This window comes from Littorina saxatilis, linkage group LG13 (genome assembly GCF_037325665.1).
Source record: "Littorina saxatilis isolate snail1 linkage group LG13, US_GU_Lsax_2.0, whole genome shotgun sequence".
NCBI classification, from domain to species: domain Eukaryota; kingdom Metazoa; phylum Mollusca; class Gastropoda; order Littorinimorpha; family Littorinidae; genus Littorina; species Littorina saxatilis.
The window spans coordinates 34,884,167-34,896,978 of NC_090257.1; the positions used below are offsets into that span (position 1 = coordinate 34,884,167).

Sequence of the window (12,812 nt, forward strand, 5' to 3'; positions counted from 1 at the left end):
GACTTTCACAGTCAATTCGCAGGTGCATGGCCAGGAGAGGCATGCCTGGTGTGTTAGCATACATAGATGATTTTCTTTTAGTAGCAGCAACAAAAGAGGAGTGCAACGACATGTTAGCTCGCTCCTTTCCACACGTGTCACACACGTGTTCGAACCTGCAGCGGGACCCGTAGAGGCATGTGCCTTTGTTTGTGTACTGCAGGCACACCTCCTTCCCACTGGGTCCCACAGGTCGTCGAATACCGCCGCTTCCCGTCGTGGCCTTGCCGCTTTTGTTGCCAGGAACTTGTTGGGCACGCTCACAGAGAATCACTGTGGACAGGTGGGGGTGGGTTGGGGGTTCCCCAAGCAAACCCGCTGGTAGACTGGCGCTTCCTGTACTCGTCATCGTAAAGGAGCACCGACTGCCAGGAGAATCTTGCGCCGAGCTCGCCCACCATCTCTGTATAACAGAGGTAAGCTTCGTGGTCGAAGTCCACGGTGTTCATGAGTTTTGCCATTATTTTAGCATTTGCCACGATCCAGTGGCAGGGGGATACTTTCTCCAACTTTGGTTTGTTGGCCAGCTTGAGCGTGACACCTCCCCCGAGTGTCACCTCTTCCTCCACCGCCATAGAAGCCGGTACGAAGTCAACAATTCGTAAATAAGTCTCACCTGGTGAAGCAGACTGTATGGCCATGTTGCCAAGAAGACCCTGGAGCGGTGCCACTTGGTCGGCAGCACGCAACGGCCCTCCCCCGTACTTCTGTTGCAGGTCTGCCACTGCCGCTTTTAATTCCACTATGTGGCCTCGTTTTAACTTTAGGCTTTCCAGGTCCTTTTCTCCTGCATATTTCAAGGCACTGAGGCTTGTGAACTCCTCTTTTTCCAGAACCTCAATTACAGGTTGGGGCAGATTTTTTGCCCAAGGAGTAAAATTGAACTCCATAGTTTTGCAGAACTGAAAAATCGCTGAACTTGCTTGCTGGCCGCTGCGCTGCTACTAATGACTTCGGTCCTCGCTCTCTCTGGACTCCCTTATCTGTTACCATTGTTTCATTCCAGACTGCTCTCCTTCACTCATCACCTCCCCCCTGCCCTCCAACCCTCTTCCATTCCCCGCATTCGTTCCCTCGGGACTCTGCTATCACTTCCTCCTGCATTACCTCTACTGACACCTCCCCCCCCCCCTCCTTTTGCTGCATATCTGTCTCGTTTAAATAGAGTTTATGGTCGCTGACCGCTCCCTCTAAACTCACACACAAATTTTATGAAGATTGCTTTATTTTTGTTCAATCTATGACGTTTTGTTTGGGTACTCTTTTTTTTGGGTCACCCTGTATGTACAACAAATCAGTGTGTATTTAGCAGGTATATACAGAGCACATGGAAGAAGTTTCCACATCAAGTGCTATTTTTTGGCCTTACAGTATGAAACAAATAAAACACTCGCACATTGATGTCAATTTACCTCAAAATGCACGTGGGAATAAACAGGTGCTGGACAATGAATTCTGAGTCTAGTAGTTTTCAACATATAAGGTTATACAGATTTGGGTTAATATCGTTCATTGAAAACCCAGTTTAACCATCAGTATTCAAAGATAAATTGCGTACACACAGACACTTTAACAGCAGCTTAGACCCGAGAGGCTCAGGAATGTCTTTCAGAAAGTAATTACATGTACATAACATAAATTCCCATTAGACAATGTCACACTGAATGCTATTGACAGGCAAGATTCTTCCTTGTCCAACTTACTGGAGGTCTGATAAAACGGTGTGTGTGTGTGTGCAAAAAAAAAAGCAATTTCGAAGATTTTGATTTTTCTGATCCCAGTTTCCACTCCTGGGTTTCAAAAATTTGACAAGGTGACAATCAAAGTCATATTGTTCAATGGTCAAAAATCTGTACCATACTCATCGAACAAAATAAACAGAACACATTTTAATACAGATAATAAACGCTTTTGAGGAAAGCTTTCTCATTGTAACTGACTGACATTCGCACCTCGTGCCAATTTTATCTGCCTCTGTACACATTGACACATTAAACTTGAAGGCACTGTATTTGTGCCTACAAAAAGAAAAAACATGATCTGTCAACTTAGAGAACAACCAAAACATGAGCAAAGTAGCATTCCGCTCATGCACTGGTCTTCACAACTATGTACAGCAGCAATTGTAGACAAGACTACGGTTAGTTTTACAGGATTACAAGTTCAAGACATACATTAAATACCTATCCCATTTCAGAGACAAATAAGCAATACACTAACGGTATAGATTTTAGAGTCACCGCTGTGTTTAAGGTTTTTAATACAACTGATAGGACTGTAAAACAAAGATAAAACAGCTGTGGTGTTTCGAGAATGTGTTGGAACAATAAATGCTGTGTTAAACATCGAGTCTGTTAAGAAAACAAACACCATCTGTTAAGAAAACAAACACCGTCTGTTAAGAAAACAAACACGGTTCCTATTAATGTTGCTCTACACAGACATCATATCTGTTAGGCCTAAAAAAAAAAATAGGTGTGGTTACGGTAACCCGACCTACCCTATTTTTTGGGGCCGACCTTATAACTTTTTATTACATTTGTCAAAAAAATACCCAAAACAACAAGTAAACGAGTGCAGAAAACGCAATGAAAGCGAAAGCGCCCGAGTCGCACACTTATTTCCCTGTCAAGTAGGTTTAATTTGTACACATTAGAAAAAAAGTTAACAAAAAAAAAAAAAGTGATTGCCTACCTTCCTACCCTATTTTTGTTGGCTATGTTACCGTAACCACACCTATTATTTTTTTTGGCCTTATCAACCAAAAGTTACAAACAACCTTCCATACCAATGAAACAGAGATGCTTCTCAGGCCATATCCCAACCATGCCTCTGTCTTCACCCATAAGTTACGGACAACATTCCATACTAAGCAAACAGAGATCTTTCTAAAATGACCCCAAACCATACCTATGTAATAATCCTTGAATAAATAATAACCTTCCATACTAATAAAACAGCCATCCTTCACAAACCATACCTCTGAGATCACCCTTAACTTAAAGCCATATGTACTCGATGACTATACACGCTAATTGCTTTACCAACAGCTGGAGACATGCTAAATTAAGTTCCCTGCAAAATATTGTGGTCTAGGACCCCTTCAATGTTGAGATATGTTAATTTTCATTTTGATCTGGATCGTCCTATTTATAGATTTGCCAACAGAGGTAGCGTTGACGCAAGGGAAATAACTCCGCGTCTTTGTTTACATCCAAAGTTTTTGAGACTCTAAAACAAGCTGTAATGCATGTATATGGTCCGCGCATGGCGACATATCGTCATTACATGGTCTTATGGTGCGTTTGACATCGATTATGGGCAAACTACACTTTGTAAACACGGGAGCGCGTACATATGCCTTTAATAATAACCTTCTACACGAATGAAACACCCTTACAAATAATCCCAACCCATACTTCTGTCATCACCCAAAAGTTACTGACAACCGGTAAAATTCAAGAACAGGCTCCTACATTAACTCTGTCCATCAACAGTCCGTCATGTAGTTACATCCCTTGAAAATGAAAATCAAGAATATGGAATTGAATGAAACGTTAAAGCCAAAATCACTGCTTTTCAAAACTACTTCTACCTCAGTGTCGACACACTGCCATACTTCTCTCCATCTGCAAAGTTTAGTACCTTGCCATAGCTTCCTGGGACACATGTCATTTCAACATTATATTCGCACATAATGAATGACCTTCCATACTAATACATGTAATCCCAAAACAAATAAGACTGTCAACGTTACAAAATTCAGAATCAAAAAACAAGAAAGGTATGTTATTGGAACGATTAATTTATGTCAAAACAAAACGTAACATTCACTAATCTTCAACCCAGCGGTCTTTTAAGTGGAAGGACAGACAAACATTTATAATTCAGAAATTAAACTTATCCCACAAGTTATCCAGAAACTTGCTCAGAAGACACAAGCAAGACAAAAACGTTCCCATTCTTCTTCTGTCTTCTTCTGCGTTCGTGGGCTGAAACTCCCACGTACACTCGTGTTTTTTGCACGAGTGGAATTTTACGTGTATGACCGTTTTTTACCCCGCCATTCAGGCAGCCATACGCCGTTTTCGGAGGAAGCATGCTGGGTATTTTCGTGTTTCTGTAACCCACCGAACTCTGACATGGATTACAGGATCTTTTTCGTGCACACTTGGTCTTGTGCTTGCGTGTACACACGGGGGTGTTCGGACACCGAGGAGAGTCTGCACACAAAGTTGACTGAGAAATAAATCTCTCGCCGAACGTGGGGACGAACTCACGCTGACAGCGGCCAACTGGATACAAATCCAGCGCGCTACCGACTGAGCTACATCCCCGCCCATACGTTCCCATAACATACCTTTCTTTTCTTTTTATTCTGACCTTCCATACTGGACAAACTTAGGACCTGTTCAGACCATATCCAAACCATACTTAACCCCTTCACTGCCCACCCCGTACATGATACGTGGTCATTTTCGGTTTGTCGTACGCCCATAACCGTATCTCGTATGTGGGATTTGTGTCGGCGAAATTTTGAAATTTTAAATGGGAGGTAAGCGTGGAAAACTGGTCCAAGCTCTAGTATAGGGTTGCTAAAAAGTAGTGATTTCCCTTGGACCGTCCGCAGAAGTTCGTATCACGTGACGAAAACTCGAAGAAAGTTCCAGACCTATAATCGTATTCAAGATGGCGGACAAAAGTCGAAGTTCAACCCGCAGGCCTGTCTTCAAGCGCTACAGTGCGCTAGAAGCTCTGCAAGAAGTGTTGAACGACAATGATAGTGGCGATGAAGACTTAGGAGGACTAGATGACAGCGATTCCGACGACGATGAGACAGACAGCACCCTCTTTTGTCGGAGGCTGTGGGTGATGAAGACGAAAATGACTCGAACTTCGAAATGGAAACTGAAAGTGACTCCGAGACTGAGTCTGATGCTGCCGAAGTTTCTGACCATGCTATTCCTAGCACAAGTATCGCACCCCCTCCTGTCGTGAGAGGTCGTGGTCGTGGTAGGGGCTCGAGTTCGCGGGGGCGGCGTGGCCGAGGAATGGGGCGTGGTGCTCGCCAATTGGATCTGATCAATGAATGGAAAGTTGCCGACGCAGAACCACCAAATGCAGACATTGCCTTTACTGCCAATCCTGGGATAAAGTGCAATGTTGACAACTTTGGACCAGCAGGTTACATGGAGCTTTTTTTGGATGACGATCTGATCAATCATCTTGTCATCCAAACAAACCTGTACGCAGATCAGTTCCTGGAGGCCAATCCAAACCTACCTGAGTTTTCGAGGGCAAACAAATGGGAGCCTGTCAACGCTGCTGAGATGAAAAAGTTCCTGGCTCTTGTGCTGCTGATGGGAATTGTTAGGCGGCCTGCTATTGAACTATACTGGTCCCGGAAGGTGCTGTACCGCATACCAGTCTTCAGTTCAGTCATGACAAGAAACCGGTTTCAGGTAAGTTTGTTTACTTACTGTCTCTCATTCTCTCTCCACCCTTCTTCCCTCCAAACCTCTCCCTATCACCCACTCCCTCTCTCTCTCTTTTTAGCATCACAAGCAGTGATGATATATAAATATATTATATATGTGTGTGTGTGTGTGTGTGTGTGTGTGTGAGATTGTGGGTCTGATCAACTATTATCCAATTATGTTTCAGATCATCCTACAGATCCTGCATTTTCACGACAACAAAGATGCCACTGCCAAATGATCCGGAGTATGACCGCCTCTACAAAATTCGCCCGGTACTGGACCACCTGCACGAACGATTCCAGGAGGTGTATGAGCCACGGCAAGCAGTCTGCGTGGATGAAAGCTTACTGCTTTGGAAAGGTAGGCTAATATTCCGCCAATACATCCCTCTGAAGCGTGCCAGGTTTGGCATCAAAGTGTACTTATGCTGCGAGTCTGAGTGATGGCATGGCGAGAGGAAGTGGTGGCTATTATTACCGCTTCAAGGTGTATGCGGGCAAGGAGGACCCCGTCAACGAAGTGCAGCCTGTTCTTCAGGCTGTTGGTGCCGACAACCCAAGCATGTCGGCAAGCGAGAAGATGGTGCTGTACCTGATAGCCCCACTGTTGCACAAAGGATATCACGTGTACACCGACAATTGGTACAGCAGCCTCAGGCTGTACTTGTACCTCCTGGAGAAACAGACCTTGGCATGCGGCACAGTGAGGGAGAACCGGGGCATTCCGATGGAGCTTCATGGGTGAAGCCGGGCCCAGGCGCATCCACTGCTCTTTGTGGTGACGGCAAGATTGTGGCCACAAAGTACCACAGCACCAAGATGGTACACCTGCTGTCCACAGTGCATGCATGGCCACACAGAGGCAGCCATTGGAGACAGGAGACGACGGGGCATCAACAAGCGCCCTGCTGTATCCACCATGTACAATGGAAACATGGGTGGTGCCGACAAGCAAGACCAGTTGATCCACCCATACGACTGCGCCCGGAAATCCATGAAGTGGACAAAGAAGCTCTTCTTCCACTTCTTCCAGGTTGCTGCAGTCAACGCCTTCACCCTCTCCAAGTCAGGTGACAACTCCAGCCAAACATTGCTCAGTTTTTTGGAGTCCGTCATCTGTTCATGGCTGTGGCCATGCAGACAACCTGCCGGCAGTTGAGGAAAACATGGATGATGAAGTGAGGCTTACAGCCAGGCACTTCATGTTCCCCATCCCAGCTACACCAAGCAAGGCTAACTCACAGAAGGCCTGCAGGGTGTGCACCAAGAAGCACAAAATGGATGATGAAGTGAGGCTTACAGCCAGGCACTTCATGTTCCCCATCCCAGCTACACCAAGCAAGGCTAACTCACAGAAGGCCTGCAGGGTGTGCACCAAGAAGCACAAAATCAGGCGTGATGTTCGGTTCCACTGCCCGTTCTGTCCCTCCAAACCTGCGTTGTGCTTCCCTCAGTGCATCATGGACTACCATACCAAGTTCATCTACTGGCAGTAGCGGGATTTTCAGGAGTTTATCCTGATGTACATTTGTATATAACAGCAGGTTTTGTAGTGTTTTTATGCTCTGCTGTGTGTATTTTCATCATCTTAGTGTGTGTGATTCTGCCTGATTTGTCCCGTCACACCTGGACTGAAGTACCCTTATTCATTTATGGATTTACCACACAGAACACTTTTGATGGCTGTAATGTGAGTACCAGATGTTTGACTTCATTTTCATTATACACTTTCACCTGTTTTTGCAGTGTTTTGTGTTGTTTTATCTGCTGCAATGTATGTGTGTGTGTGTCCGAAAACTGTTTGTTTCGTGAAAAAATGTTCATAATATCAATATTTACAAAAACATTTTTAACAAAATCCTATTATTTTGATATCACATAATAGCCAAGGGTATAATAAAAAAAACATGCCAAATATCTAAGAGATATCTCAATAAATGAATGAGCAGTGAACAGATTAGTGAACCTACCAAAAAAAAAAGAATTTTGGCCTGGCACACAGCAATACCAAAAGGCTATTATACTGTGGCAGTGAAGGGGATAATCCCCCACAAACAACATCATCCACGCAATCACAGAAAAAGTTCATCAGCTAATCCTCAAAGACATCGTCGTTGTCGTGGCGCAGCCTGTACTCAGCCAGAACGTAGAACATGATGGAAACAACGAGCAGCGTCATGAGGAGATAAATCTTGCCGGCCACACACACACCTAGCCCGATGCTAAAAGCCACGGCCAATCCCAGGCTCTGCAACACGCGGCTGTTGGCGAAGGCCACCTCCGGAAGTTCTGTGCACGTCAGGCACAGCAAAGCTGAAAAATAAATAATCGCAAAATCAGGATTTAACCCATTTCCTCTCGTGGCATGAAAAGTTACTCGGTGAATTTCAATTTTGAAAAAAATCATAGCAAAAATAACCACTGTGAGTTTTCAAAAATAATCAATGCTCAAACATCGCAGAAAGCCAGTAGAAAGCATTGTGTATAGCAGGTGTTTCAGTGATCAGCATATGGGAGCTCTAGTTCACGGTTCTGAGCGCTCTTGGAGGAAAAAGGTTAAGGAGGTATAGTAATAAAACAGAGGTAAGTTTACACAGATTATGAACAGAAAAATGAAGGTCTTAAAAAATATTAAAGTATTTTAAAAGGACGGTTCCACTTTTCATGTAAAAGTCCAGCACTGGCGCTAGCTGGTACATGTAGCAAATCTGAGTCTTGGTGAGAGTTGTAGCTCATGAAAGAAGAAGACTTGCTCAGACTTGTGATAAACAGGTGGCTAATAATCTGCAGGTGTATGCATGGTGACTTACACATGTATACTAGACAGAGAACATCACATGACGAAAAGCTTGTATGAATACAATGAGTGACACTTCTCACACAATTTCAAAATTATACATGCACTTTCAGACCCTAGTACAATTTGGAATGTATAAGGAGTGGACGTTAAAAAAAAGCTGTGAGGCCTTTCATGTCCCTATTAGCTATACCTATGCAAGTTTAGGTCTGGGTATAATGTGTTTTGTACTTTGTCTAAAAGAGGTGGTTTTCTGTTTCAACATTACCACCGCACTGCCCGGTTTACCAACATGGACAGGGTGCACATGGAGAGGAATACAAACAGCCCTTGAGCGCGAAAGAAAAAGATCAACCAGATTGAAAGAAAACCTAATCCCTCTCGCTCTCCCTCCCCAACCCTGTCTCTCTCTCACTCTCTCTTACACACACACACACACACACACACACACACACACACACACACACACACACACACACACACACACACACACACACACACACTGTCACACACACACACACACACACACACACACACACTGTCACACACACACACACAGACACACACACTGTCACACACACACACACACACTGTCACACACACACACAAACTTTCTCTCACAGTAGCTCTGGCACTTGGGAAAAAATAGACATCTAGGTCACTTGAGAACTTAGAAATTGCAGCAGAGGTGTAACTCAATCGCCCCTCACGATCTCCTGCTCATGACTTTGTAATTTAGTTTCACACTAACACTATCTTCATGTTAAATAAGCTAGTGGAATAAAGGTGCCAACTTTCTGTGGACTAAGAACATTGGAACTAAACTAAATCCTTGCCACCCCCATCGCTCATTCCTTTACAATCATATCTCTTTCTTCCCTTTTTCTATATCACTCCACTCCCCCCCCCCCCCCCAACCTCTACACTCCCTCTCCTTTCTTATCCTTCTTCTCTTTCTCCTAATTAGGACAGTTTGAAAGACAACCCATTGCATCTTAATTGTTTTTTTCCTAATAAAATAAAGATCAGAGTCACTCATCCCCCCCTACCCTTCTCTCTGCCCCCCCCCCCCCCCTTACCCTCTCTCTCTCTCCCCCCCCCCCCCCCCATTTCTGCACTATCCCTCTCCATCCTTTCTCCTGTCACCTCAAGTGTTGAGTTAATTGTGTAGCTTTGAGTAGTAAGTAAGACTGACACCCTAATCTGCTGTCGCCACTCAAGTTGTAATTGAAATTTGTGGAAGTTAGGGACACTAACCTCACACTCACACTTGCGGCAGTGCTGGGCAGACACTTGAAGCAACACTTTCTCCACTCAAACAAATTACCAAAAGACAGGGAAATGTTTCAGACAAAGAGTAATGGGAATTAGTCTAGAAGAGTAAGGGAAAGGACCAGGGGAATAAATCAGTGTGTGTTGTGGCCAGAAAGACAGAGAGATAGAGTGAGAGCTCTGAGGGAGTGTGTGTGTGTGTGTGTGTGTGAGTGTGTGTGTGTGTGTGTGTGTGTGTGTGTGTGTGTGTCAAACAGAGAAAGAGTGTGTGTGTGCGTGTGAATGTGTGTGTGTGTGTGTGTAGTGTAAGTGTGTGTGTGTGTCAGTGTGTGTGTGTGTGTGTGTGTGAAACAAACAGAGAAAGAATGTGTGTGAATGTGTGTGTGAGTGTCTGTGCATGTACTGTGTGTGTGTGTGTGTGTGTGTGTGTGTGTGTGAAACAAACAGAGAAAGAGTGTGTGTGTGTGTGTGTGTGTGTGAGTGTCTGTGTGTACTGTGTGTGTGTGTGCGTGTGTGTGTGTGTGTGTGTGTGTGAAACAAACAGAGAAAGAATGTGTGTGAATGTGTGTGTGAGTGTCTGTGCATGTACTGTGTGTGTGTGTGCACCAACAAAAAACCAAAAACCCCACTGCACTGTCTACTTACTGTTACACTGGGTTTGCCAAACAGAGTCACACACTCCCCAGGCTGCGGCCAGAACGAAGAAGAGCATGGGTCGCTCGTCCGGAATCCAGATCAAGAAACCGATCATGAGCGCCATGTGCATGATGCCACCAAACCCCAACACCACCTCCCTGGGAATCTTGTGCGACACCAGTGCCACAATCACAGCGCCACTGACGTTGGCCACACCAAGTGTGATCATACAGAATCCAACGTACTCCGCCCCCAAGCTGCAGGTTACAAAGTACTGCAAAAAGAAAAGATAGGTTGTGGACTGCTTTCTTTAACATATATATATATAGGTATTGACAGACACTATTTTGGACTTGTTCATTCTTCTTGCCAAACAGTATATATTTACATCAAAGAGGAATAAAACTTCTCCAACCTTCATAGTTGTTGTCAACATTTTAACACAAAGGGCGGACTAGCATCAGACTAGTTCGATATGAATGGACAATCTCTTTCCCTCTTCCTTCTCCTCTCAAGAAACTGTCAGCAGCCCCTTGAACTTTTCTGCGTACAAAATTTAAATCAGAGCAAAGCTAAAGGCTCACCAGATTATAGTCTGAGAACATGAATCCTTGCTGAAGTCCACTGAAGACCATGAGAGGAGTGAGCAGTCGGAATGTTTTATGATGCACGAGCTGCGTCACATGTTGTTTCAGCATCTAAACAGCCACATGCACAGCCATTACTACTGAATAAATGAGCATGCAAAAACACATCATCAAAACACAAATAATCACCCCCACCCCCTTCTCTCTCTCTCTGTAACACACACACACACACATATGTACACACACACACACTACAAATACACTCTCGCAACAACAACTATAACAAGAGGCGAAGCCATCAAGGCTCACGTAAGAAATCGACAAACAGTAACACAAACTCAATCACTCCGTCACACATACACACACACACACACACACACACACACACACACACACACACACAGAAAGAGCATAGGTGAAACTGTGCAAGAAAGCGAGACACTAGATCTAGATCTGTCTGTCTGCATGTAGCCTACTTACAGGGACACGACTGCTAACTAGTCTCGGCCCGCTCAAAATAATAATGACCGAGACTTTCAGTACTTCCTTCGCGTGACGTCTAACCCTCTTACGTCATAATGTGACGTCAATGAAATGTGACGTCTTCAAATGTTAGAGTTTCTACCACAGACATACACACGCACGCACGCACGCACATACGCACGCACGCATGCATGCACGCATGCACGCACAGACAGACAAAGTTACGATCGCATAGGCTACACTTACGTGAGCCAAAAATGATTAAATCGTCTAAAACAAAACATGTAATGACCACTCTTTCAACACCAGAATGTTTCATATCATGACATAATTTCCCGACAACCAATCCACATTTTGTACCGATGCCAGCCAACACAATTTGTGTCTCTGGAAGTCCAGCAATCTAAATGGTATTCGTCACGGCCAGAGATCAAAGATAACACCTGCTGCTGTCACCTTCATCTCCGGGGATCCTGACAAGTGTATTTTCTCCCATCATTCCCACTTCTCTCTCAGTGCCGCACCCAACTTCACAAACACCAGAAGCACATTCAATTCCCATTTGGGACTGTGCCTAAAAGCTTCATGAAGTTAGGCTGGACACGAAATGGATTTTGATTTCTCATCTGTGTGATACAGGTACAGGAATGAATGTGCACTGAGTAACTGAAGCAGCACCAATTCTGTGTCTACATAAAAGCGTTTGAACAATGTTGTGTACAGGCTGGTTTGAGGCGAACGGAATTAATATTTTGTGAGTGTTACATGTATGTTTAGCTCTTTGACACACTTGAATTGCTTCCATTTTTGACAGAGGCATTAGACTGAGAAACTACCATCAGAAAAGGCTTTAACTATGAATAAGCAGGTTGCAAATCACAATTTTGTATTCTTGATTTATCATATTTTCTCCAGGAACATGGGTGGTTGGTTAGATAGAAGGGTCTAGAAAGGGAAAAGAATTGTTGGATGGGTGAAGAAAGGGGTACAAGGGGATGATTGGGCACATACAGACACTGACCCACAGACACTGACCCACAGACATGTGTGTACGCCTCTGTCTCAAACAAATACACAGACACTGACCCACAGACACTGACCCACAGACACTGACCCACAGACACTGACCCACAGACACTGACCCACAGACACTGACCCACAGACACATGTGTGTACGCCTCTGTCTCACACAAATACACAGACACTGACCCACAGACACTGACCCACAGACACTGACCCACAGACACTGACCCACAGACACTGACCCACAGACACATGTGTGTACGCCTCTGTCTCACACAAATACACAGACACTGAGACTGACCCACAGACACTGACCCACAGACACTGACCCACCGACACGTGTGTACGCCTCTGTCTTACACAAATACACAGACACTGACCCACAGACACATGTGTGTACGCCTCTGTCTCACACAAATACACAGACACTGACCCACAGACACATGTGTGTACGCCTCTGTCTCACACAAATACACAGACACTGACCCACAGACAC

The 12,812-nt window shown here is 44.6% G+C and overlaps 1 long non-coding RNA gene and 1 pseudogene across 1 annotated transcript in view; both read right to left on the bottom strand.

The window, feature by feature from the left end:
• Window positions 1-12,812, bottom strand: part of LOC138945596 (uncharacterized) — a 290,703-nt gene that overhangs the window by 198,326 nt on the left and 79,565 nt on the right. The window lies entirely within an intron of this gene.
• LOC138945574 (protein unc-93 homolog A-like) overlaps window positions 7,114-12,812 on the bottom strand; it is a 28,753-nt pseudogene continuing 23,054 nt past the window's right edge.